The sequence below is a fragment of the Eleutherodactylus coqui genome, unplaced genomic scaffold (assembly GCF_035609145.1).
Source record: "Eleutherodactylus coqui strain aEleCoq1 unplaced genomic scaffold, aEleCoq1.hap1 HAP1_SCAFFOLD_607, whole genome shotgun sequence".
Classification (NCBI taxonomy): domain Eukaryota; kingdom Metazoa; phylum Chordata; class Amphibia; order Anura; family Eleutherodactylidae; genus Eleutherodactylus; species Eleutherodactylus coqui.
The window spans coordinates 1-26,143 of NW_027102509.1; the positions used below are offsets into that span (position 1 = coordinate 1).

General features: G+C 47.8%; 7 non-coding genes and 1 pseudogene across 7 annotated transcripts; all 8 read right to left on the bottom strand.

Moving 5' to 3' along the window:
• Positions 1-1,023: 1,023 nt before the first annotated feature.
• LOC136604190 (U2 spliceosomal RNA) lies at positions 1,024-1,214 on the bottom strand. The gene has a single exon (XR_010789732.1). It is a non-coding gene; the product is annotated as a U2 spliceosomal RNA (small nuclear RNA).
• A 2,628-nt stretch (positions 1,215-3,842) lies between these two features.
• On the bottom strand, positions 3,843-4,052 carry LOC136604203 (U2 spliceosomal RNA; annotated as a pseudogene).
• A 7,501-nt stretch (positions 4,053-11,553) lies between these two features.
• Positions 11,554-11,744, bottom strand: LOC136604202 (U2 spliceosomal RNA). Its single transcript, XR_010789743.1, has one exon. It is a non-coding gene; the product is annotated as a U2 spliceosomal RNA (small nuclear RNA).
• Positions 11,745-14,359: 2,615 nt separating this feature from the next.
• LOC136604205 (U2 spliceosomal RNA) lies at positions 14,360-14,550 on the bottom strand. Its single transcript, XR_010789744.1, has one exon. It is a non-coding gene; the product is annotated as a U2 spliceosomal RNA (small nuclear RNA).
• A 2,613-nt stretch (positions 14,551-17,163) lies between these two features.
• On the bottom strand, positions 17,164-17,354 carry LOC136604206 (U2 spliceosomal RNA). Its single transcript, XR_010789745.1, has one exon. It is a non-coding gene; the product is annotated as a U2 spliceosomal RNA (small nuclear RNA).
• Positions 17,355-19,959: 2,605 nt separating this feature from the next.
• On the bottom strand, positions 19,960-20,150 carry LOC136604207 (U2 spliceosomal RNA). The gene has a single exon (XR_010789746.1). It is a non-coding gene; the product is annotated as a U2 spliceosomal RNA (small nuclear RNA).
• Positions 20,151-22,757: 2,607 nt separating this feature from the next.
• Positions 22,758-22,948, bottom strand: LOC136604191 (U2 spliceosomal RNA). The gene has a single exon (XR_010789733.1). It is a non-coding gene; the product is annotated as a U2 spliceosomal RNA (small nuclear RNA).
• A 2,617-nt stretch (positions 22,949-25,565) lies between these two features.
• LOC136604192 (U2 spliceosomal RNA) lies at positions 25,566-25,756 on the bottom strand. The gene has a single exon (XR_010789734.1). It is a non-coding gene; the product is annotated as a U2 spliceosomal RNA (small nuclear RNA).
• Positions 25,757-26,143: the final 387 nt, after the last annotated feature.

A 26,143-nucleotide genomic window follows, 5' to 3' on the forward strand; every position in this document is an offset into this window, starting at 1 on the left:
TGCCAGCTGGGGAATGCTTATAGGCAAGGCCTTATCCCTGGTGGTGCGTGTAACGTCAGACCACGTTTTAGACATGCAGCAGCAGCATTCAGTCAGTGGCTGACAAACGAGCTCCATGCAAGTTTACATTAAACAGACACATTTCTTTCTTTACTGTATTGACTGCGGTCTGTAATCGAGCGGTTGAACTGTTTCTGTGTCCATGCATTGAATAAAGCAATACATCCTTGTAAAGTAGGCGTCCGTTCGTTGGAGTTCTTTGCTCCCCGAGTGTTGCTCCATCTCTAAACGTTGGCCTGGATCTTCATGGACGAATACTGCCCATCCCACGTGGAGCGTGTATCTCAGCCCGCGTGGAGTGCTGCAGTCCAATGAGGTATTCCGTGCTACATAGCAAGCCTTGGGCCTGTGTGATTGGGGGTCCGCTGCTGTCTGTCCACTCTGAAGCGCGCATCCGGGGCCGGCCGCTTTTCGACTACCAGCGACTGCAGGTCACACACACAGGCTGGTTGGAATGGCCTAGCATTATCCTGATCCGGAGGTGTAACTTGAAGCTGCGGGGCCCCAGTACAAAGTCTGGAACTGGGCCCCCAAACTATAAAGCGTCATTGATAGCATTGGTTTACAATGTGGGGAAGAGAGACTTTATGGGCCCCCTAGGGCTCCGGGCCCCCTGCACATACACCCATGACCCGAATACGTGGAGCATACAGACGCAGGCTGCCAGGATACGCTGTGCCTGCCCGATGTTTCCAACTTGGCTATTAGCGCAGCGGTAGGTACGAACTATAGAGTGCGGCTGCCATATGAACTGGTGTGTGTGTGTGTGTGTGTTTTGCTTCCAGTTGTACCTGTGCTGTGCACACTCTGGCAGACGCAGCTGCTCAGTGGATACAATGTTGCGAGCAGACGGGCTGAGTGTCAATCAAAGTGCTTGGGTGGTAGCAGCAGCCGCCGCCACAGCTGCGCTGCACCTCTTGCTCGTCGGTTTTGTTTTTCTGCTTTTGGAAACTGCTGTAGGAAAGGGGGTGCACCGGTCCTGGAGGTACTGCAATACCAGGTCAATGCGTGGAGTGGACAGAGCAAGCTCTTTTTCCAGCTCCCTGTTCTAAAAATCCATTTAATATATGGTCCCCAGATAGGGGACGTATCAGATATTAAACTGATAAGAACAGATACTACACTTGATCTTAGCCAAAAGGCCGAGAAGCGATAACCCGAAATGGGTTTCACCTGTAGCCCGGCCCGCCCAACTCCACTTCCAAGGCTTGAGGCAACACGCTCAGCCAGCACTCTGGGCGCACCCACAATGCACCCAGGCAGCTGGGAGAGCTATTAAAACTTTCCATAGCCCCGCCCCACGCCTTCTCAACCGCGCCCAGCCTCACACCCTCAGTCCTTCCTCTTGCACCGTGCTCACGCATCCTAGGCTTGCAGAGCCTGCTGCTGCTGCTACTGCAGGACTCGTCAGCTCCCTACAAAGGATGGTTAAGCCGGCGATGACACTAGAAGCAAGCACTAGTTTGTCTCTGAAGGTGCGTCGGTCGGTCGGTTGGAGGGATCTCTTCGGCCGGCCGCATTTCCAGTGGGGACGGATGGAAACTTTTAACCTAAAATAAGGGAAATTGGCTTCGGCCCCATAGGGCTTTATTGCCTTCCCCTGGGCCAGCATTAGTAGACCCTAGTAAGGAGAATATTAGAGCGGCATGGTCATCCGAAGAACTTAAAAACATACAGCAGGCCTTTTTTGCCCGCCCGCCATACATACATACATACATAACTACAGATTTTATATTTTTTTTTACATATATACATTATATATACACACACACACACACACACACACACACACACACACACACACACACACACACACACACAATCTTAAATCTATCTTTAATCTATATCTACAAAATCTGTAATTTAGAAATAATCCATATCTATATTCTACATAATTAATAGATAGATAGATAGATAGATAGATAGATAGATAGATAGATAGATAGACTCACTCACATACATGCATACATACATACATACTGTATGCAATTGAGCCAGGTGTTTGGAAGGCTGACGATGTCACTCCTTTGTGATGTCATCAATTTAGAAGCATTAATACCGGGCTTGGCAGCCATTTCAGTCAGTCTCTGCTGCAGCTGGGAGACGGGAGATGGTCTTTATTTCCACCAAGAAGCTGCAGAACTACCGGTAACTGCATCATTTTTATTTTATTCAATATAGGTTTTATTGGTTTCATGGAGGGGGGGAAACTTTTGCCTTATCTCAAAGCAATGTAAAATTAACTTTGACAATGAAACTTAATAAATCAATTTCGAGTTGAACTATATCATGTTTGTCTGTGATATTTTATAAGGTCTACAAACAGGGGAATGAGGGGAGGGTAAGGGGGGGGTAGGTATCTATGACACGGGAGAAAGAAAAAATAAAACAAAAAGGGGGGGGGGGGCGGGCTCCGGAATTGTTGTTTCTCTTTACGATTGTGGTTTAAACGTGTTACTCACATGTCCCTGTCTGTAACCACTTGGTAAATAGGGGTGAGCTCCGGGCATCTATCCATATCGCCCAGGTGTGATACAATTTATCATAGCCTGACGGCTCATCTGGAAGCCTCATTCTCTCCATACGCTCTATTTCGTGGATCATTGCTATTTTTAGTGGAGTGCATTTTTTATGCAGCACACAAGGGGGAGACAGCGGCCTACCAAAATCGAGTTGGCTGCTGCTGTGGCTTTCTTTTTTTAAAAAAAAGGTAGGTTCCGTTCTTCCATGGTGAGGAATAGGCAGGGAGGTTCGGTTTTTGCCAGCTGGGGAATGCTTATAGGCAAGGCCTTATCCCTGGTGGTGCGTGTAACGTCAGACCACGTTTTAGACATGCAGCAGCAGCATTCAGTCAGTGGCTGACAAACGAGCTCCATGCAAGTTTACATTAAACAGACACATTTCTTTCTTTACTGTATTGACTGCGGTCTGTAATCGAGCGGTTGAACTGTTTCTGTGTCCATGCATTGAATAAAGCAATACATCCTTGTAAAGTAGGCGTCCGTTCGTTGGAGTTCTTTGCTCCCCGAGTGTTGCTCCATCTCTAAACGTTGGCCTGGATCTTCATGGACGAATACTGCCCATCCCACGTGGAGCGTGTATCTCAGCCCGCGTGGAGTGCTGCAGTCCAATGAGGTATTCCGTGCTACATAGCAAGCCTTGGGCCTGTGTGATTGGGGGTCCGCTGCTGTCTGTCCACTCTGAAGCGCGCATCCGGGGCCGGCCGCTTTTCGACTACCAGCGACTGCAGGTCACACACACAGGCTGGTTGGAATGGCCTAGCATTATCCTGATCCGGAGGTGTAACTTGAAGCTGCGGGGCCCCAGTACAAAGTCTGGAACTGGGCCCCCAAACTATAAAGCGTCATTGATAGCATTGGTTTACAATGTGGGGAAGAGAGACTTTATGGGCCCCCTAGGGCTCCGGGCCCCCTGCACATACACCCATGACCCGAATACGTGGAGCATACAGACGCAGGCTGCCAGGATACGCTGTGCCTGCCCGATGTTTCCAACTTGGCTATTAGCGCAGCGGTAGGTACGAACTATAGAGTGCGGCTGCCATATGAACTGGTGTGTGTGTGTGTGTGTGTTTTGCTTCCAGTTGTACCTGTGCTGTGCACACTCTGGCAGACGCAGCTGCTCAGTGGATACAATGTTGCGAGCAGACGGGCTGAGTGTCAATCAAAGTGCTTGGGTGGTAGCAGCAGCCGCCGCCACAGCTGCGCTGCACCTCTTGCTCGTCGGTTTTGTTTTTCTGCTTTTGGAAACTGCTGTAGGAAAGGGGGTGCACCGGTCCTGGAGGTACTGCAATACCAGGTCAATGCGTGGAGTGGACAGAGCAAGCTCTTTTTCCAGCTCCCTGTTCTAAAAATCCATTTAATATATGGTCCCCAGATAGGGGACGTATCAGATATTAAACTGATAAGAACAGATTTTTTTTTACATTTATATATTTATTACGTATCAAATCATTAACAACAAAAATCAATAATTGCAATAAGTAAGGTCAGAAAAAAATGGACAATCATTCAAAACAACATATTCCATAGGTGAATGTTCCACAAGCTGAGGGCTTTTCTTCTCCCCAAATTCTTCTTGTCCAGCAGGTAATACATATAAAGTTCACTTTTTGCTAGTTTCAAACAGTCTCTTACATTTATGCAGTCTCTTTTAAATAATAAAATGTTCCTCGTTTTCCATAGCGCGTTTTTTATGCAGCTTAAAGTGCACCACAGGACTCTTTCTTTTTCTGGTGTCATATTTGAAAATACACCGTAAAAAATAACTTCGTGGCTCAAAAAATCAATGCCAGCTAAAAACTTTAAAAACTGGCAACACTCCCTCCAGACCTCCTGTGCAAAAAAACAGTTCCACATTATGTGCAAGACAGTCTCATCATCGCCACATCGTTGTCGGGGACATACCGCTATGTTACTTAGCCTCCTTCTGTGCTGGAAGTCCCTTGTCGGCAGACACTCGTGGACCGTCATCCAGGCGATATCTTTGTGCTCGTTGGTTAGATAAGGTGCGTGCACTCTCCTCCAGATGGAAGCGCATCTGCTGTAAGAAAAACTTAAAACAGGTGTCATTATCTCTCGCCTTTTGACTTCTAAAACCAACTTTCTTGCGTCTTTTAAAATCTCTGAGCGGAGAGAATCCAGGCAGTACAGTCTTATTATCCTCTCTAAGATGACATACTGTTTAGGCGAGAATATTAAAACCGGAGAGGTCAGTGGAAATGACACCCATTTCCGCTTCCTAAAAACATGTCCGGCCGCGTACCTTAAAAAGTAGGACCAGGTGTTATCTAAGGACATGGTTTTAAAACAGAGGCTAAAAAATTTTGAGTGCAAAAATAACTTAATCTCTGGAACGTTCTTACCTCCGAGGCCATGCGACTTGTACATAGTTTGCCTACTGAGCTTCTCAAACTTTGAGCCCCACACAAACTGGAATAGCATTCTCTGCAGCTTCTTTGTGGTGACATCATTTGGAGGGAAAACAATACTCAGGTACAGCATGATGGGGAGCAGGAGGGCCTTAATAATTAATACTTTCCCTTCTAGGGTCAGCTTCCTGAGCTTCCAGAAGTCGATCTTTTTCTGTATCTTCTCTCTGACAGCTTCCCAGCTTTGGACTCCTTCGTTTTGTTTGTCAAATACTACACCTAAGATCGTGATTCCATCTGACTGCATCTTCAGGTTAGGGATGACCACATCCGACCAGTCTCCAATGGTGAAGCAGCTGCTCTTATTTACATTCAACTTGAAAGCTGAGGCTTCACAAAAAAACTCAGTTATTCTTATGGCTCGCCTCAAAGCCGCTGGTGTGGTACAACAAATAGAGATGTCATCCATGTATCCTAGGACTTTGACTTCTTTCCCCTGGCCGCCAGGGATTGGCACACCTTTAATCACTTTATCCCTCCGGATCATCGATAATAAGGGTTCTATTGCACAGATGAATAAAATCGGTGACAAGGGGCAGCCTTGCTTGACCCCTGAACGCAGCTGGATCTCTTCTGTTAATGAGCCATTTATTAAAATTTTGCTAAAAGAGTCCTTATATAAGAGTGCAATCTGTTTGATAAAACTTTCAGGAAAACGCATTGCTCTTAAAACCGCCCATAAAAATCTATGTGAGACACGGTCAAAAGCCTTCTGGAAATCAAGCGACAAAAAGGCTACACTTTGCTTCCTGTCTTGTTGGTACCAGATGATGTCTCGGATGAGATTCAGGTGCTCATGTATTCCTCTTCCTGGTACTCCGCACACTTGGTCCGCATTAATGACTTTATTTAAAACCCCTTTAAAACGGTTTACTAAAACTTTAGACATTAGCTTATAGTCCACATTCAGCAGTGTGATGGGTCTCCAATTCTCCAAACGGGTTCGGTCTCCCTTCTTGAACAAAATAGAAACAACTCCACTCCTCCAAGACAGGGGCAACACCTCACGTTTAAAGGCTTCTTTAAAAACTGCATGCAGATCAACGCTAAAAAAGTCCCAAAATGTTCTGTAAAATTCAACCGGTAAACCGTCAATACCAGGGGTTTTCCCATACGAGAGACTCTTAATAGCAGCATCTAACTCTGGCAAAGTGACTTCTGTGCAAAGTGTCTCTTGGTCTTCTTTCTCTAATTTGCCCTGCAAGGCACCCAGGGCATCCTCAGTGAAAGACCAGTCTATGCGTTTTTCATCAAAAAGCTCTTGATAAAACTCTTTTGCTTTGGTGAGCATGCCTCCTGACGATGTCTCACCTTCTAGTTCGGTAATCATTTCTTTGGTGGAAACAACTTTCTTGAAAAAAAATCTAGAACATTTCTCGTCGCTCTCCATAGTTTTAACTTTAGAGTTATAGATCAGTTCTTTACCTCTGGAGTGAATTTCTTTAGTAATCTCTCTCTTTGTGTTGGCAATAATATCTTCCATATCCACTCCATTGGCCTTCAATTTGTAGCAGGTCTGCAGCTTGGTGCAGAGCCTTCTATGCCAGCTGATTTTCTCTCTTGCCCTGGTGATACTGGCTTTTACAAAAAACTGCTTAATCTCCTTTTTGCTTTGCTCCCACCAGTCCAGCAGGGAGGTGTAGCGGTCTTGCCTGTTCTTCAGCTTCTTGTAGAAAGCAATAAACTCCTCTCTGATGCTGCGGTCTTCTAGCAGTTGTGTGTTCAGTCTCCACACACCTCTGTCTCTACAGAGGCCAGGCAGTTCTAGTTGCGCAAGTACTAACTTGTGATCTGAGAATATGTTGGAGACCAAGTCCATTGACCTGGCGATAACTTGTTCTGTCCCACAGATTAAGTCGATGCGAGATTTCGAAGTCACGCTCTCCCAGGTATATCCTGGATCGCTCTTGTGCAGTACTCTCCAAATGTCTTTAAGTCTGAAGTCATCCAACAGGTCCTTAAGTTGTTTCTCTGTCTTGTCTTTTCTGGGCGCCTCAGCACCCCACCTCTTCTCCCCAGGCAGGACACAATTAAAATCGCCACAGATTATCAAAGGCAAAGAGCCTGGCAGGTAATACTGTAGATCCTCAAATAGCTGGGATCGCTCCTCCTTCAATGGTGAGGCATAGATAGATAGCAGCCTGAACTCTACTCCCCGGAAGCTTACATTTAGGAGAAGGGCTCTTCCAGGAACGACCTGTAAAAAGGAATGGACTTTAAATTCATGGGACTTAAACAGAACTCCGATGCCTGTCGCTCTGTTCTCATTGTCTCCAGACCATATGGATGGTCCCAAAGTCCAGCTTTCTCTCAAATCCGCATAGTTTGGGCTGTAGTCAATCCCACACTCTTGTAGGCATATAATATCACAGTTCATGGTGGACAAAAAAGAAAACAAGGCAGCCCTTCTTGTAGGACTCCTCAGGCTTCTCACATTTAGTGAGGCGATTCCAATGTTGCGGGCCATTTAGGAGGTCAGGCACTACTGCTGTCCGAGTCCGTCATAATCCCAGCTGTTCCAGGGCTCGAGACGTTCTCTGACGAATCGGAAAACCTGATGTTAGTTGGGTCAGAAGGGGGTGGTTCCGCAGGGGGCTCAGGTAGTTGCAGCCTGGAAGGAACCGGTTTATAGAGGCGGGTGTCTGAAGTCTCAGTGGATGTTTCCCCCGGTTGTAAAGAGCTGGATTTTACCAGCACCTTCTTTGCAGTGTCTTGTCTTTTGTCAGCCGCCTTTTTCCTTTTCCGCTGTACCTCCCACTCCATCTCGCCCTCTGTATCTTCGGTGTTGGGGCCCTCGGCAGCAGCAGAGGGGCTTTCAGCGGCTTCAACCTCAGACCCCCCTGCCCCTGGCGCATCCCCCTCTGGATCATCGGACACCTTGGACCAGTCAACAGGAATTTTGGTATCATCAGTTAGGTCCTTTACAGGCTGTTCTTCAGGGACAACGCTAGCTGGTGATGCTTGCGCTTTAGATGTGCCCTCCAACACAGGGTGTTTTTTGAGCACATCCGCATACGATCGGCTGCTTTTTTTCAATGGACAGTCTTTAAAAGTATGCCCAGACACTTTGCAAATGTTACAGACGATTGTGTTCTTACAGCTCATGGTAGCATGCCCTTTCCTGTAGCATTTCTTACAAACCGCTACCTCCTCCTTGCAGGTTTCATACACATGCCCGAACTCCATACACTTTCTGCAGAATAAAGGCATTCCAGGGTAAAAGAGACGACCCCGATCCCTTCCAATCATAAAGCTTGATGGGGGGTGCCTCAAACCCTCGATTCCCTCCGGGCTCTGCTGGAATTTGACAAAAAACTTATATTTGCCAGTCCATAACTGCTCTGAATTCAGCACCTTATGAGAGAAACGTACCTCAGAGCAGTAGGTCCACAGAAAGCGGGTGATATCATCAAAGTCCACATATGGGTTGCTCATATGGACTACCAGAGGCTTCTCACCTCCAGAATAAAGCACCACAAAAGATAGTCCTTTTAGGTTCTCCTCGTGCAGGTTCGCATTAATCTGACGAAAGCAGTTCTGGCAAGCTGCTTCAGACTCCAGGGTAAGAATAAACCGTCCAGGCGAGTCTTGCAGGGCCAGAATATCCTCCCTCTTGATCTTCAACGTTTCCAGCAGGATCCTCCGTACGAAGAAACTTAGGGAGACCTTATCCCGCACTTCATCAGCAATTTCAATCTTGAAAGAATTCTTCAGACGTAGATCACCGGATTCCGCATAACGGATGGTAGCCGCCACGTTCTCCGACATCTTCAAAGGAATAGAGCGATCGCCTTCCCAAGTATCTTCGCAAGTCCGCCCCCAATAGCAGCGAAGGGCTTAAGATGCACGAAGCACCGATGCCCCAAGGCCGAGGGTACGACAGGCTCAGAAACCTCTGACCAGACCACGTAGATCTTAGCCAAAAGGCCGAGAAGCGATAACCCGAAATGGGTTTCACCTGTAGCCCGGCCCGCCCAACTCCACTTCCAAGGCTTGAGGCAACACGCTCAGCCAGCACTCTGGGCGCACCCACAATGCACCCAGGCAGCTGGGAGAGCTATTAAAACTTTCCATAGCCCCGCCCCACGCCTTCTCAACCGCGCCCAGCCTCACACCCTCAGTCCTTCCTCTTGCACCGTGCTCACGCATCCTAGGCTTGCAGAGCCTGCTGCTGCTGCTACTGCAGGACTCGTCAGCTCCCTACAAAGGATGGTTAAGCCGGCGATGACACTAGAAGCAAGCACTAGTTTGTCTCTGAAGGTGCGTCGGTCGGTCGGTTGGAGGGATCTCTTCGGCCGGCCGCATTTCCAGTGGGGACGGATGGAAACTTTTAACCTAAAATAAGGGAAATTGGCTTCGGCCCCATAGGGCTTTATTGCCTTCCCCTGGGCCAGCATTAGTAGACCCTAGTAAGGAGAATATTAGAGCGGCATGGTCATCCGAAGAACTTAAAAACATACAGCAGGCCTTTTTTGCCCGCCCGCCATACATACATACATACATAACTACAGATTTTATATTTTTTTTTACATATATACATTATATATACACACACACACACACACACACACACACACACACACACACACACACACAATCTTAAATCTATCTTTAATCTATATCTACAAAATCTGTAATTTAGAAATAATCCATATCTATATTCTACATAATTAATAAAGATAGATAGATAGATAGATAGATAGATAGACTCACTCACATACATGCATACATACATACATACTGTATGCAATTGAGCCAGGTGTTTGGAAGGCTGACGATGTCACTCCTTTGTGATGTCATCAATTTAGAAGCATTAATACCGGGCTTGGCAGCCATTTCAGTCAGTCTCTGCTGCAGCTGGGAGACGGGAGATGGTCTTTATTTCCACCAAGAAGCTGCAGAACTACCGGTAACTGCATCATTTTTATTTTATTCAATATAGGTTTTATTGGTTTCATGGAGGGGGGGAAACTTTTGCCTTATCTCAAAGCAATGTAAAATTAACTTTGACAATGAAACTTAATAAATCAATTTCGAGTTGAACTATATCATGTTTGTCTGTGATATTTTATAAGGTCTACAAACAGGGGAATGAGGGGAGGGTAAGGGGGGGGTAGGTATCTATGACACGGGAGAAAGAAAAAATAAAACAAAAAGGGGGGGGGGGCGGGCTCCGGAATTGTTGTTTCTCTTTACGATTGTGGTTTAAACGTGTTACTCACATGTCCCTGTCTGTAACCACTTGGTAAATAGGGGTGAGCTCCGGGCATCTATCCATATCGCCCAGGTGTGATACAATTTATCATAGCCTGACGGCTCATCTGGAAGCCTCATTCTCTCCATACGCTCTATTTCGTGGATCATTGCTATTTTTAGTGGAGTGCATTTTTTATGCAGCACACAAGGGGGAGACAGCGGCCTACCAAAATCGAGTTGGCTGCTGCTGTGGCTTTCTTTTTTTAAAAAAAAGGTAGGTTCCGTTCTTCCATGGTGAGGAATAGGCAGGGAGGTTCGGTTTTTGCCAGCTGGGGAATGCTTATAGGCAAGGCCTTATCCCTGGTGGTGCGTGTAACGTCAGACCACGTTTTAGACATGCAGCAGCAGCATTCAGTCAGTGGCTGACAAACGAGCTCCATGCAAGTTTACATTAAACAGACACATTTCTTTCTTTACTGTATTGACTGCGGTCTGTAATCGAGCGGTTGAACTGTTTCTGTGTCCATGCATTGAATAAAGCAATACATCCTTGTAAAGTAGGCGTCCGTTCGTTGGAGTTCTTTGCTCCCCGAGTGTTGCTCCATCTCTAAACGTTGGCCTGGATCTTCATGGACGAATACTGCCCATCCCACGTGGAGCGTGTATCTCAGCCCGCGTGGAGTGCTGCAGTCCAATGAGGTATTCCGTGCTACATAGCAAGCCTTGGGCCTGTGTGATTGGGGGTCCGCTGCTGTCTGTCCACTCTGAAGCGCGCATCCGGGGCCGGCCGCTTTTCGACTACCAGCGACTGCAGGTCACACACACAGGCTGGTTGGAATGGCCTAGCATTATCCTGATCCGGAGGTGTAACTTGAAGCTGCGGGGCCCCAGTACAAAGTCTGGAACTGGGCCCCCAAACTATAAAGCGTCATTGATAGCATTGGTTTACAATGTGGGGAAGAGAGACTTTATGGGCCCCCTAGGGCTCCGGGCCCCCTGCACATACACCCATGACCCGAATACGTGGAGCATACAGACGCAGGCTGCCAGGATACGCTGTGCCTGCCCGATGTTTCCAACTTGGCTATTAGCGCAGCGGTAGGTACGAACTATAGAGTGCGGCTGCCATATGAACTGGTGTGTGTGTGTGTGTGTGTTTTGCTTCCAGTTGTACCTGTGCTGTGCACACTCTGGCAGACGCAGCTGCTCAGTGGATACAATGTTGCGAGCAGACGGGCTGAGTGTCAATCAAAGTGCTTGGGTGGTAGCAGCAGCCGCCGCCACAGCTGCGCTGCACCTCTTGCTCGTCGGTTTTGTTTTTCTGCTTTTGGAAACTGCTGTAGGAAAGGGGGTGCACCGGTCCTGGAGGTACTGCAATACCAGGTCAATGCGTGGAGTGGACAGAGCAAGCTCTTTTTCCAGCTCCCTGTTCTAAAAATCCATTTAATATATGGTCCCCAGATAGGGGACGTATCAGATATTAAACTGATAAGAACAGATACTACACTTGATCTTAGCCAAAAGGCCGAGAAGCGATAACCCGAAATGGGTTTCACCTGTAGCCCGGCCCGCCCAACTCCACTTCCAAGGCTTGAGGCAACACGCTCAGCCAGCACTCTGGGCGCACCCACAATGCACCCAGGCAGCTGGGAGAGCTATTAAAACTTTCCATAGCCCCGCCCCACGCCTTCTCAACCGCGCCCAGCCTCACACCCTCAGTCCTTCCTCTTGCACCGTGCTCACGCATCCTAGGCTTGCAGAGCCTGCTGCTGCTGCTACTGCAGGACTCGTCAGCTCCCTACAAAGGATGGTTAAGCCGGCGATGACACTAGAAGCAAGCACTAGTTTGTCTCTGAAGGTGCGTCGGTCGGTCGGTTGGAGGGATCTCTTCGGCCGGCCGCATTTCCAGTGGGGACGGATGGAAACTTTTAACCTAAAATAAGGGAAATTGGCTTCGGCCCCATAGGGCTTTATTGCCTTCCCCTGGGCCAGCATTAGTAGACCCTAGTAAGGAGAATATTAGAGCGGCATGGTCATCCGAAGAACTTAAAAACATACAGCAGGCCTTTTTTGCCCGCCCGCCATACATACATACATACATAACTACAGATTTTATATTTTTTTTTACATATATACATTATATATACACACACACACACACACACACACACACACACACACACACACACACACAATCTTAAATCTATCTTTAATCTATATCTACAAAATCTGTAATTTAGAAATAATCCATATCTATATTCTACATAATTAATAAAGATAGATAGATAGATAGATAGATAGATAGATAGATAGATAGACTCACTCACATACATGCATACATACATACATACTGTATGCAATTGAGCCAGGTGTTTGGAAGGCTGACGATGTCACTCCTTTGTGATGTCATCAATTTAGAAGCATTAATACCGGGCTTGGCAGCCATTTCAGTCAGTCTCTGCTGCAGCTGGGAGACGGGAGATGGTCTTTATTTCCACCAAGAAGCTGCAGAACTACCGGTAACTGCATCATTTTTATTTTATTCAATATAGGTTTTATTGGTTTCATGGAGGGGGGGAAACTTTTGCCTTATCTCAAAGCAATGTAAAATTAACTTTGACAATGAAACTTAATAAATCAATTTCGAGTTGAACTATATCATGTTTGTCTGTGATATTTTATAAGGTCTACAAACAGGGGAATGAGGGGAGGGTAAGGGGGGGGTAGGTATCTATGACACGGGAGAAAGAAAAAATAAAACAAAAAGGGGGGGGGGGCGGGCTCCGGAATTGTTGTTTCTCTTTACGATTGTGGTTTAAACGTGTTACTCACATGTCCCTGTCTGTAACCACTTGGTAAATAGGGGTGAGCTCCGGGCATCTATCCATATCGCCCAGGTGTGATACAATTTATCATAGCCTGACGGCTCATCTGGAAGCCTCATTCTCTCCATACGCTCTATTTCGTGGATCATTGCTATTTTTAGTGGAGTGCATTTTTTATGCAGCACACAAGGGGGAGACAGCGGCCTACCAAAATCGAGTTGGCTGCTGCTGTGGCTTTCTTTTTTTAAAAAAAAGGTAGGTTCCGTTCTTCCATGGTGAGGAATAGGCAGGGAGGTTCGGTTTTTGCCAGCTGGGGAATGCTTATAGGCAAGGCCTTATCCCTGGTGGTGCGTGTAACGTCAGACCACGTTTTAGACATGCAGCAGCAGCATTCAGTCAGTGGCTGACAAACGAGCTCCATGCAAGTTTACATTAAACAGACACATTTCTTTCTTTACTGTATTGACTGCGGTCTGTAATCGAGCGGTTGAACTGTTTCTGTGTCCATGCATTGAATAAAGCAATACATCCTTGTAAAGTAGGCGTCCGTTCGTTGGAGTTCTTTGCTCCCCGAGTGTTGCTCCATCTCTAAACGTTGGCCTGGATCTTCATGGACGAATACTGCCCATCCCACGTGGAGCGTGTATCTCAGCCCGCGTGGAGTGCTGCAGTCCAATGAGGTATTCCGTGCTACATAGCAAGCCTTGGGCCTGTGTGATTGGGGGTCCGCTGCTGTCTGTCCACTCTGAAGCGCGCATCCGGGGCCGGCCGCTTTTCGACTACCAGCGACTGCAGGTCACACACACAGGCTGGTTGGAATGGCCTAGCATTATCCTGATCCGGAGGTGTAACTTGAAGCTGCGGGGCCCCAGTACAAAGTCTGGAACTGGGCCCCCAAACTATAAAGCGTCATTGATAGCATTGGTTTACAATGTGGGGAAGAGAGACTTTATGGGCCCCCTAGGGCTCCGGGCCCCCTGCACATACACCCATGACCCGAATACGTGGAGCATACAGACGCAGGCTGCCAGGATACGCTGTGCCTGCCCGATGTTTCCAACTTGGCTATTAGCGCAGCGGTAGGTACGAACTATAGAGTGCGGCTGCCATATGAACTGGTGTGTGTGTGTGTGTGTGTTTTGCTTCCAGTTGTACCTGTGCTGTGCACACTCTGGCAGACGCAGCTGCTCAGTGGATACAATGTTGCGAGCAGACGGGCTGAGTGTCAATCAAAGTGCTTGGGTGGTAGCAGCAGCCGCCGCCACAGCTGCGCTGCACCTCTTGCTCGTCGGTTTTGTTTTTCTGCTTTTGGAAACTGCTGTAGGAAAGGGGGTGCACCGGTCCTGGAGGTACTGCAATACCAGGTCAATGCGTGGAGTGGACAGAGCAAGCTCTTTTTCCAGCTCCCTGTTCTAAAAATCCATTTAATATATGGTCCCCAGATAGGGGACGTATCAGATATTAAACTGATAAGAACAGATACTACACTTGATCTTAGCCAAAAGGCCGAGAAGCGATAACCCGAAATGGGTTTCACCTGTAGCCCGGCCCGCCCAACTCCACTTCCAAGGCTTGAGGCAACACGCTCAGCCAGCACTCTGGGCGCACCCACAATGCACCCAGGCAGCTGGGAGAGCTATTAAAACTTTCCATAGCCCCGCCCCACGCCTTCTCAACCGCGCCCAGCCTCACACCCTCAGTCCTTCCTCTTGCACCGTGCTCACGCATCCTAGGCTTGCAGAGCCTGCTGCTGCTGCTACTGCAGGACTCGTCAGCTCCCTACAAAGGATGGTTAAGCCGGCGATGACACTAGAAGCAAGCACTAGTTTGTCTCTGAAGGTGCGTCGGTCGGTCGGTTGGAGGGATCTCTTCGGCCGGCCGCATTTCCAGTGGGGACGGATGGAAACTTTTAACCTAAAATAAGGGAAATTGGCTTCGGCCCCATAGGGCTTTATTGCCTTCCCCTGGGCCAGCATTAGTAGACCCTAGTAAGGAGAATATTAGAGCGGCATGGTCATCCGAAGAACTTAAAAACATACAGCAGGCCTTTTTTGCCCGCCCGCCATACATACATACATACATAACTACAGATTTTATATTTTTTTTTACATATATACATTATATATACACACACACACACACACACACACACACACACACACACACACACACACACACACAATCTTAAATCTATCTTTAATCTATATCTACAAAATCTGTAATTTAGAAATAATCCATATCTATATTCTACATAATTAATAAAGATAGATAGATAGATAGATAGATAGATAGATAGACTCACTCACATACATGCATACATACATACATACTGTATGCAATTGAGCCAGGTGTTTGGAAGGCTGACAATGTCACTCCTTTGTGATGTCATCAATTTAGAAGCATTAATACCGGGCTTGGCAGCCATTTCAGTCAGTCTCTGCTGCAGCTGGGAGACGGGAGATGGTCTTTATTTCCACCAAGAAGCTGCAGAACTACCGGTAACTGCATCATTTTTATTTTATTCAATATAGGTTTTATTGGTTTCATGGAGGGGGGGAAACTTTTGCCTTATCTCAAAGCAATGTAAAATTAACTTTGACAATGAAACTTAATAAATCAATTTCGAGTTGAACTATATCATGTTTGTCTGTGATATTTTATAAGGTCTACAAACAGGGGAATGAGGGGAGGGTAAGGGGGGGGTAGGTATCTATGACACGGGAGAAAGAAAAAATAAAACAAAAAGGGGGGGGGGGCGGGCTCCGGAATTGTTGTTTCTCTTTACGATTGTGGTTTAAACGTGTTACTCACATGTCCCTGTCTGTAACCACTTGGTAAATAGGGGTGAGCTCCGGGCATCTATCCATATCGCCCAGGTGTGATACAATTTATCATAGCCTGACGGCTCATCTGGAAGCCTCATTCTCTCCATACGCTCTATTTCGTGGATCATTGCTATTTTTAGTGGAGTGCATTTTTTATGCAGCACACAAGGGGGAGACAGCGGCCTACCAAAATCGAGTTGGCTGCTGCTGTGGCTTTCTTTTTTTAAAAAAAAGGTAGGTTCCGTTCTTCCATGGTGAGGAATAGGCAGGGAGGTTCGGTTTTTGCCAGCTGGGGAATGCTTATAGGCAAGGCCTTATCCCTGGTGGTGCGTGTAACGTCAGACCACGTTTTAGACATGCAGCAGCAGCATTCAGTCAGTGGCTGACAAACGAGCTCCATGCAAGTTTACATTAAACAGACACATTTCTTTCTTTACTGTATTGACTGCGGTCTGTAATCGAGCGGTTGAACTGTTTCTGTGTCCATGCATTGAATAAAGCAATACATCCTTGTAAAGTAGGCGTCCGTTCGTTGGAGTTCTTTGCTCCCCGAGTGTTGCTCCATCTCTAAACGTTGGCCTGGATCTTCATGGACGAATACTGCCCATCCCACGTGGAGCGTGTATCTCAGCCCGCGTGGAGTGCTGCAGTCCAATGAGGTATTCCGTGCTACATAGCAAGCCTTGGGCCTGTGTGATTGGGGGTCCGCTGCTGTCTGTCCACTCTGAAGCGCGCATCCGGGGCCGGCCGCTTTTCGACTACCAGCGACTGCAGGTCACACACACAGGCTGGTTGGAATGGCCTAGCATTATCCTGATCCGGAGGTGTAACTTGAAGCTGCGGGGCCCCAGTACAAAGTCTGGAACTGGGCCCCCAAACTATAAAGCGTCATTGATAGCATTGGTTTACAATGTGGGGAAGAGAGACTTTATGGGCCCCCTAGGGCTCCGGGCCCCCTGCACATACACCCATGACCCGAATACGTGGAGCATACAGACGCAGGCTGCCAGGATACGCTGTGCCTGCCCGATGTTTCCAACTTGGCTATTAGCGCAGCGGTAGGTACGAACTATAGAGTGCGGCTGCCATATGAACTGGTGTGTGTGTGTGTGTGTGTTTTGCTTCCAGTTGTACCTGTGCTGTGCACACTCTGGCAGACGCAGCTGCTCAGTGGATACAATGTTGCGAGCAGACGGGCTGAGTGTCAATCAAAGTGCTTGGGTGGTAGCAGCAGCCGCCGCCACAGCTGCGCTGCACCTCTTGCTCGTCGGTTTTGTTTTTCTGCTTTTGGAAACTGCTGTAGGAAAGGGGGTGCACCGGTCCTGGAGGTACTGCAATACCAGGTCAATGCGTGGAGTGGACAGAGCAAGCTCTTTTTCCAGCTCCCTGTTCTAAAAATCCATTTAATATATGGTCCCCAGATAGGGGACGTATCAGATATTAAACTGATAAGAACAGATACTACACTTGATCTTAGCCAAAAGGCCGAGAAGCGATAACCCGAAATGGGTTTCACCTGTAGCCCGGCCCGCCCAACTCCACTTCCAAGGCTTGAGGCAACACGCTCAGCCAGCACTCTGGGCGCACCCACAATGCACCCAGGCAGCTGGGAGAGCTATTAAAACTTTCCATAGCCCCGCCCCACGCCTTCTCAACCGCGCCCAGCCTCACACCCTCAGTCCTTCCTCTTGCACCGTGCTCACGCATCCTAGGCTTGCAGAGCCTGCTGCTGCTGCTACTGCAGGACTCGTCAGCTCCCTACAAAGGATGGTTAAGCCGGCGATGACACTAGAAGCAAGCACTAGTTTGTCTCTGAAGGTGCGTCGGTCGGTCGGTTGGAGGGATCTCTTCGGCCGGCCGCATTTCCAGTGGGGACGGATGGAAACTTTTAACCTAAAATAAGGGAAATTGGCTTCGGCCCCATAGGGCTTTATTGCCTTCCCCTGGGCCAGCATTAGTAGACCCTAGTAAGGAGAATATTAGAGCGGCATGGTCATCCGAAGAACTTAAAAACATACAGCAGGCCTTTTTTGCCCGCCCGCCATACATACATACATACATAACTACAGATTTTATATTTTTTTTTACATATATACATTATATATACACACACACACACACACACACACACACACACACACACACACAATCTTAAATCTATCTTTAATCTATATCTACAAAATCTGTAATTTAGAAATAATCCATATCTATATTCTACATAATTAATAAAGATAGATAGATAGATAGATAGATAGATAGATAGATAGACTCACTCACATACATGCATACATACATACATACTGTATGCAATTGAGCCAGGTGTTTGGAAGGCTGACGATGTCACTCCTTTGTGATGTCATCAATTTAGAAGCATTAATACCGGGCTTGGCAGCCATTTCAGTCAGTCTCTGCTGCAGCTGGGAGACGGGAGATGGTCTTTATTTCCACCAAGAAGCTGCAGAACTACCGGTAACTGCATCATTTTTATTTTATTCAATATAGGTTTTATTGGTTTCATGGAGGGGGGGAAACTTTTGCCTTATCTCAAAGCAATGTAAAATTAACTTTGACAATGAAACTTAATAAATCAATTTCGAGTTGAACTATATCATGTTTGTCTGTGATATTTTATAAGGTCTACAAACAGGGGAATGAGGGGAGGGTAAGGGGGGGGTAGGTATCTATGACACGGGAGAAAGAAAAAATAAAACAAAAAGGGGGGGGGGGCGGGCTCCGGAATTGTTGTTTCTCTTTACGATTGTGGTTTAAACGTGTTACTCACATGTCCCTGTCTGTAACCACTTGGTAAATAGGGGTGAGCTCCGGGCATCTATCCATATCGCCCAGGTGTGATACAATTTATCATAGCCTGACGGCTCATCTGGAAGCCTCATTCTCTCCATACGCTCTATTTCGTGGATCATTGCTATTTTTAGTGGAGTGCATTTTTTATGCAGCACACAAGGGGGAGACAGCGGCCTACCAAAATCGAGTTGGCTGCTGCTGTGGCTTTCTTTTTTTAAAAAAAAGGTAGGTTCCGTTCTTCCATGGTGAGGAATAGGCAGGGAGGTTCGGTTTTTGCCAGCTGGGGAATGCTTATAGGCAAGGCCTTATCCCTGGTGGTGCGTGTAACGTCAGACCACGTTTTAGACATGCAGCAGCAGCATTCAGTCAGTGGCTGACAAACGAGCTCCATGCAAGTTTACATTAAACAGACACATTTCTTTCTTTACTGTATTGACTGCGGTCTGTAATCGAGCGGTTGAACTGTTTCTGTGTCCATGCATTGAATAAAGCAATACATCCTTGTAAAGTAGGCGTCCGTTCGTTGGAGTTCTTTGCTCCCCGAGTGTTGCTCCATCTCTAAACGTTGGCCTGGATCTTCATGGACGAATACTGCCCATCCCACGTGGAGCGTGTATCTCAGCCCGCGTGGAGTGCTGCAGTCCAATGAGGTATTCCGTGCTACATAGCAAGCCTTGGGCCTGTGTGATTGGGGGTCCGCTGCTGTCTGTCCACTCTGAAGCGCGCATCCGGGGCCGGCCGCTTTTCGACTACCAGCGACTGCAGGTCACACACACAGGCTGGTTGGAATGGCCTAGCATTATCCTGATCCGGAGGTGTAACTTGAAGCTGCGGGGCCCCAGTACAAAGTCTGGAACTGGGCCCCCAAACTATAAAGCGTCATTGATAGCATTGGTTTACAATGTGGGGAAGAGAGACTTTATGGGCCCCCTAGGGCTCCGGGCCCCCTGCACATACACCCATGACCCGAATACGTGGAGCATACAGACGCAGGCTGCCAGGATACGCTGTGCCTGCCCGATGTTTCCAACTTGGCTATTAGCGCAGCGGTAGGTACGAACTATAGAGTGCGGCTGCCATATGAACTGGTGTGTGTGTGTGTGTGTGTTTTGCTTCCAGTTGTACCTGTGCTGTGCACACTCTGGCAGACGCAGCTGCTCAGTGGATACAATGTTGCGAGCAGACGGGCTGAGTGTCAATCAAAGTGCTTGGGTGGTAGCAGCAGCCGCCGCCACAGCTGCGCTGCACCTCTTGCTCGTCGGTTTTGTTTTTCTGCTTTTGGAAACTGCTGTAGGAAAGGGGGTGCACCGGTCCTGGAGGTACTGCAATACCAGGTCAATGCGTGGAGTGGACAGAGCAAGCTCTTTTTCCAGCTCCCTGTTCTAAAAATCCATTTAATATATGGTCCCCAGATAGGGGACGTATCAGATATTAAACTGATAAGAACAGATACTACACTTGATCTTAGCCAAAAGGCCGAGAAGCGATAACCCGAAATGGGTTTCACCTGTAGCCCGGCCCGCCCAACTCCACTTCCAAGGCTTGAGGCAACACGCTCAGCCAGCACTCTGGGCGCACCCACAATGCACCCAGGCAGCTGGGAGAGCTATTAAAACTTTCCATAGCCCCGCCCCACGCCTTCTCAACCGCGCCCAGCCTCACACCCTCAGTCCTTCCTCTTGCACCGTGCTCACGCATCCTAGGCTTGCAGAGCCTGCTGCTGCTGCTACTGCAGGACTCGTCAGCTCCCTACAAAGGATGGTTAAGCCGGCGATGACACTAGAAGCAAGCACTAGTTTGTCTCTGAAGGTGCGTCGGTCGGTCGGTTGGAGGGATCTCTTCGGCCGGCCGCATTTCCAGTGGGGACGGATGGAAACTTTTAACCTAAAATAAGGGAAATTGGCTTCGGCCCCATAGGGCTTTATTGCCTTCCCCTGGGCCAGCATTAGTAGACCCTAGTAAGGAGAATATTAGAGCGGCATGGTCATCCGAAGAACTTAAAAACATACAGCAGGCCTTTTTTGCCCGCCCGCCATACATACATACATACATAACTACAGATTTTATATTTTTTTTTACATATATACATTATATATACACACACACACACACACACACACACACACACACACACACACACACACAATCTTAAATCTATCTTTAATCTATATCTACAAAATCTGTAATTTAGAAATAATCCATATCTATATTCTACATAATTAATAAAGATAGATAGATAGATAGATAGATAGATAGATAGACTCACTCACATACATGCATACATACATACATACTGTATGCAATTGAGCCAGGTGTTTGGAAGGCTGACGATGTCACTCCTTTGTGATGTCATCAATTTAGAAGCATTAATACCGGGCTTGGCAGCCATTTCAGTCAGTCTCTGCTGCAGCTGGGAGACGGGAGATGGTCTTTATTTCCACCAAGAAGCTGCAGAACTACCGGTAACTGCATCATTTTTATTTTATTCAATATAGGTTTTATTGGTTTCATGGAGGGGGGGAAACTTTTGCCTTATCTCAAAGCAATGTAAAATTAACTTTGACAATGAAACTTAATAAATCAATTTCGAGTTGAACTATATCATGTTTGTCTGTGATATTTTATAAGGTCTACAAACAGGGGAATGAGGGGAGGGTAAGGGGGGGGTAGGTATCTATGACACGGGAGAAAGAAAAAATAAAACAAAAAGGGGGGGGGGGCGGGCTCCGGAATTGTTGTTTCTCTTTACGATTGTGGTTTAAACGTGTTACTCACATGTCCCTGTCTGTAACCACTTGGTAAATAGGGGTGAGCTCCGGGCATCTATCCATATCGCCCAGGTGTGATACAATTTATCATAGCCTGACGGCTCATCTGGAAGCCTCATTCTCTCCATACGCTCTATTTCGTGGATCATTGCTATTTTTAGTGGAGTGCATTTTTTATGCAGCACACAAGGGGGAGACAGCGGCCTACCAAAATCGAGTTGGCTGCTGCTGTGGCTTTCTTTTTTTAAAAAAAAGGTAGGTTCCGTTCTTCCATGGTGAGGAATAGGCAGGGAGGTTCGGTTTTTGCCAGCTGGGGAATGCTTATAGGCAAGGCCTTATCCCTGGTGGTGCGTGTAACGTCAGACCACGTTTTAGACATGCAGCAGCAGCATTCAGTCAGTGGCTGACAAACGAGCTCCATGCAAGTTTACATTAAACAGACACATTTCTTTCTTTACTGTATTGACTGCGGTCTGTAATCGAGCGGTTGAACTGTTTCTGTGTCCATGCATTGAATAAAGCAATACATCCTTGTAAAGTAGGCGTCCGTTCGTTGGAGTTCTTTGCTCCCCGAGTGTTGCTCCATCTCTAAACGTTGGCCTGGATCTTCATGGACGAATACTGCCCATCCCACGTGGAGCGTGTATCTCAGCCCGCGTGGAGTGCTGCAGTCCAATGAGGTATTCCGTGCTACATAGCAAGCCTTGGGCCTGTGTGATTGGGGGTCCGCTGCTGTCTGTCCACTCTGAAGCGCGCATCCGGGGCCGGCCGCTTTTCGACTACCAGCGACTGCAGGTCACACACACAGGCTGGTTGGAATGGCCTAGCATTATCCTGATCCGGAGGTGTAACTTGAAGCTGCGGGGCCCCAGTACAAAGTCTGGAACTGGGCCCCCAAACTATAAAGCGTCATTGATAGCATTGGTTTACAATGTGGGGAAGAGAGACTTTATGGGCCCCCTAGGGCTCCGGGCCCCCTGCACATACACCCATGACCCGAATACGTGGAGCATACAGACGCAGGCTGCCAGGATACGCTGTGCCTGCCCGATGTTTCCAACTTGGCTATTAGCGCAGCGGTAGGTACGAACTATAGAGTGCGGCTGCCATATGAACTGGTGTGTGTGTGTGTGTGTGTTTTGCTTCCAGTTGTACCTGTGCTGTGCACACTCTGGCAGACGCAGCTGCTCAGTGGATACAATGTTGCGAGCAGACGGGCTGAGTGTCAATCAAAGTGCTTGGGTGGTAGCAGCAGCCGCCGCCACAGCTGCGCTGCACCTCTTGCTCGTCGGTTTTGTTTTTCTGCTTTTGGAAACTGCTGTAGGAAAGGGGGTGCACCGGTCCTGGAGGTACTGCAATACCAGGTCAATGCGTGGAGTGGACAGAGCAAGCTCTTTTTCCAGCTCCCTGTTCTAAAAATCCATTTAATATATGGTCCCCAGATAGGGGACGTATCAGATATTAAACTGATAAGAACAGATACTACACTTGATCTTAGCCAAAAGGCCGAGAAGCGATAACCCGAAATGGGTTTCACCTGTAGCCCGGCCCGCCCAACTCCACTTCCAAGGCTTGAGGCAACACGCTCAGCCAGCACTCTGGGCGCACCCACAATGCACCCAGGCAGCTGGGAGAGCTATTAAAACTTTCCATAGCCCCGCCCCACGCCTTCTCAACCGCGCCCAGCCTCACACCCTCAGTCCTTCCTCTTGCACCGTGCTCACGCATCCTAGGCTTGCAGAGCCTGCTGCTGCTGCTACTGCAGGACTCGTCAGCTCCCTACAAAGGATGGTTAAGCCGGCGATGACACTAGAAGCAAGCACTAGTTTGTCTCTGAAGGTGCGTCGGTCGGTCGGTTGGAGGGATCTCTTCGGCCGGCCGCATTTCCAGTGGGGACGGATGGAAACTTTTAACCTAAAATAAGGGAAATTGGCTTCGGCCCCATAGGGCTTTATTGCCTTCCCCTGGGCCAGCATTAGTAGACCCTAGTAAGGAGAATATTAGAGCGGCATGGTCATCCGAAGAACTTAAAAACATACAGCAGGCCTTTTTTGCCCGCCCGCCATACATACATACATACATAACTACAGATTTTATATTTTTTTTTACATATATACATTATATATACACACACACACACACACACACACACACACACACACACACACACACACACACACACACACACAATCTTAAATCTATCTTTAATCTATATCTACAAAATCTGTAATTTAGAAATAATCCATATCTATATTCTACATAATTAATAAAGATAGATAGATAGATAGATAGATAGATAGACTCACTCACATACATGCATACATACATACATACTGTATGCAATTGAGCCAGGTGTTTGGAAGGCTGACGATGTCACTCCTTTGTGATGTCATCAATTTAGAAGCATTAATACCGGGCTTGGCAGCCATTTCAGTCAGTCTCTGCTGCAGCTGGGAGACGGGAGATGGTCTTTATTTCCACCAAGAAGCTGCAGAACTACCGGTAACTGCATCATTTTTATTTTATTCAATATAGGTTTTATTGGTTTCATGGAGGGGGGGAAACTTTTGCCTTATCTCAAAGCAATGTAAAATTAACTTTGACAATGAAACTTAATAAATCAATTTCGAGTTGAACTATATCATGTTTGTCTGTGATATTTTATAAGGTCTACAAACAGGGGAATGAGGGGAGGGTAAGGGGGGGGTAGGTATCTATGACACGGGAGAAAGAAAAAATAAAACAAAAAGGGGGGGGGGGCGGGCTCCGGAATTGTTGTTTCTCTTTACGATTGTGGTTTAAACGTGTTACTCACATGTCCCTGTCTGTAACCACTTGGTAAATAGGGGTGAGCTCCGGGCATCTATCCATATCGCCCAGGTGTGATACAATTTATCATAGCCTGACGGCTCATCTGGAAGCCTCATTCTCTCCATACGCTCTATTTCGTGGATCATTGCTATTTTTAGTGGAGTGCATTTTTTATGCAGCACACAAGGGGGAGACAGCGGCCTACCAAAATCGAGTTGGCTGCTGCTGTGGCTTTCTTTTTTTAAAAAAAAGGTAGGTTCCGTTCTTCCATGGTGAGGAATAGGCAGGGAGGTTCGGTTTTTGCCAGCTGGGGAATGCTTATAGGCAAGGCCTTATCCCTGGTGGTGCGTGTAACGTCAGACCACGTTTTAGACATGCAGCAGCAGCATTCAGTCAGTGGCTGACAAACGAGCTCCATGCAAGTTTACATTAAACAGACACATTTCTTTCTTTACTGTATTGACTGCGGTCTGTAATCGAGCGGTTGAACTGTTTCTGTGTCCATGCATTGAATAAAGCAATACATCCTTGTAAAGTAGACGTCCGTTCGTTGGAGTTCTTTGCTCCCCGAGTGTTGCTCCATCTCTAAACGTTGGCCTGGATCTTCATGGACGAATACTGCCCATCCCACGTGGAGCGTGTATCTCAGCCCGCGTGGAGTGCTGCAGTCCAATGAGGTATTCCGTGCTACATAGCAAGCCTTGGGCCTGTGTGATTGGGGGTCCGCTGCTGTCTGTCCACTCTGAAGCGCGCATCCGGGGCCGGCCGCTTTTCGACTACCAGCGACTGCAGGTCACACACACAGGCTGGTTGGAATGGCCTAGCATTATCCTGATCCGGAGGTGTAACTTGAAGCTGCGGGGCCCCAGTACAAAGTCTGGAACTGGGCCCCCAAACTATAAAGCGTCATTGATAGCATTGGTTTACAATGTGGGGAAGAGAGACTTTATGGGCCCCCTAGGGCTCCGGGCCCCCTGCACATACACCCATGACCCGAATACGTGGAGCATACAGACGCAGGCTGCCAGGATACGCTGTGCCTGCCCGATGTTTCCAACTTGGCTATTAGCGCAGCGGTAGGTACGAACTATAGAGTGCGGCTGCCATATGAACTGGTGTGTGTGTGTGTGTGTGTTTTGCTTCCAGTTGTACCTGTGCTGTGCACACTCTGGCAGACGCAGCTGCTCAGTGGATACAATGTTGCGAGCAGACGGGCTGAGTGTCAATCAAAGTGCTTGGGTGGTAGCAGCAGCCGCCGCCACAGCTGCGCTGCACCTCTTGCTCGTCGGTTTTGTTTTTCTGCTTTTGGAAACTGCTGTAGGAAAGGGGGTGCACCGGTCCTGGAGGTACTGCAATACCAGGTCAATGCGTGGAGTGGACAGAGCAAGCTCTTTTTCCAGCTCCCTGTTCTAAAAATCCATTTAATATATGGTCCCCAGATAGGGGACGTATCAGATATTAAACTGATAAGAACAGATACTACACTTGATCTTAGCCAAAAGGCCGAGAAGCGATAACCCGAAATGGGTTTCACCTGTAGCCCGGCCCGCCCAACTCCACTTCCAAGGCTTGAGGCAACACGCTCAGCCAGCACTCTGGGCGCACCCACAATGCACCCAGGCAGCTGGGAGAGCTATTAAAACTTTCCATAGCCCCGCCCCACGCCTTCTCAACCGCGCCCAGCCTCACACCCTCAGTCCTTCCTCTTGCACCGTGCTCACGCATCCTAGGCTTGCAGAGCCTGCTGCTGCTGCTACTGCAGGACTCGTCAGCTCCCTACAAAGGATGGTTAAGCCGGCGATGACACTAGAAGCAAGCACTAGTTTGTCTCTGAAGGTGCGTCGGTCGGTCGGTTGGAGGGATCTCTTCGGCCGGCCGCATTTCCAGTGGGGACGGATGGAA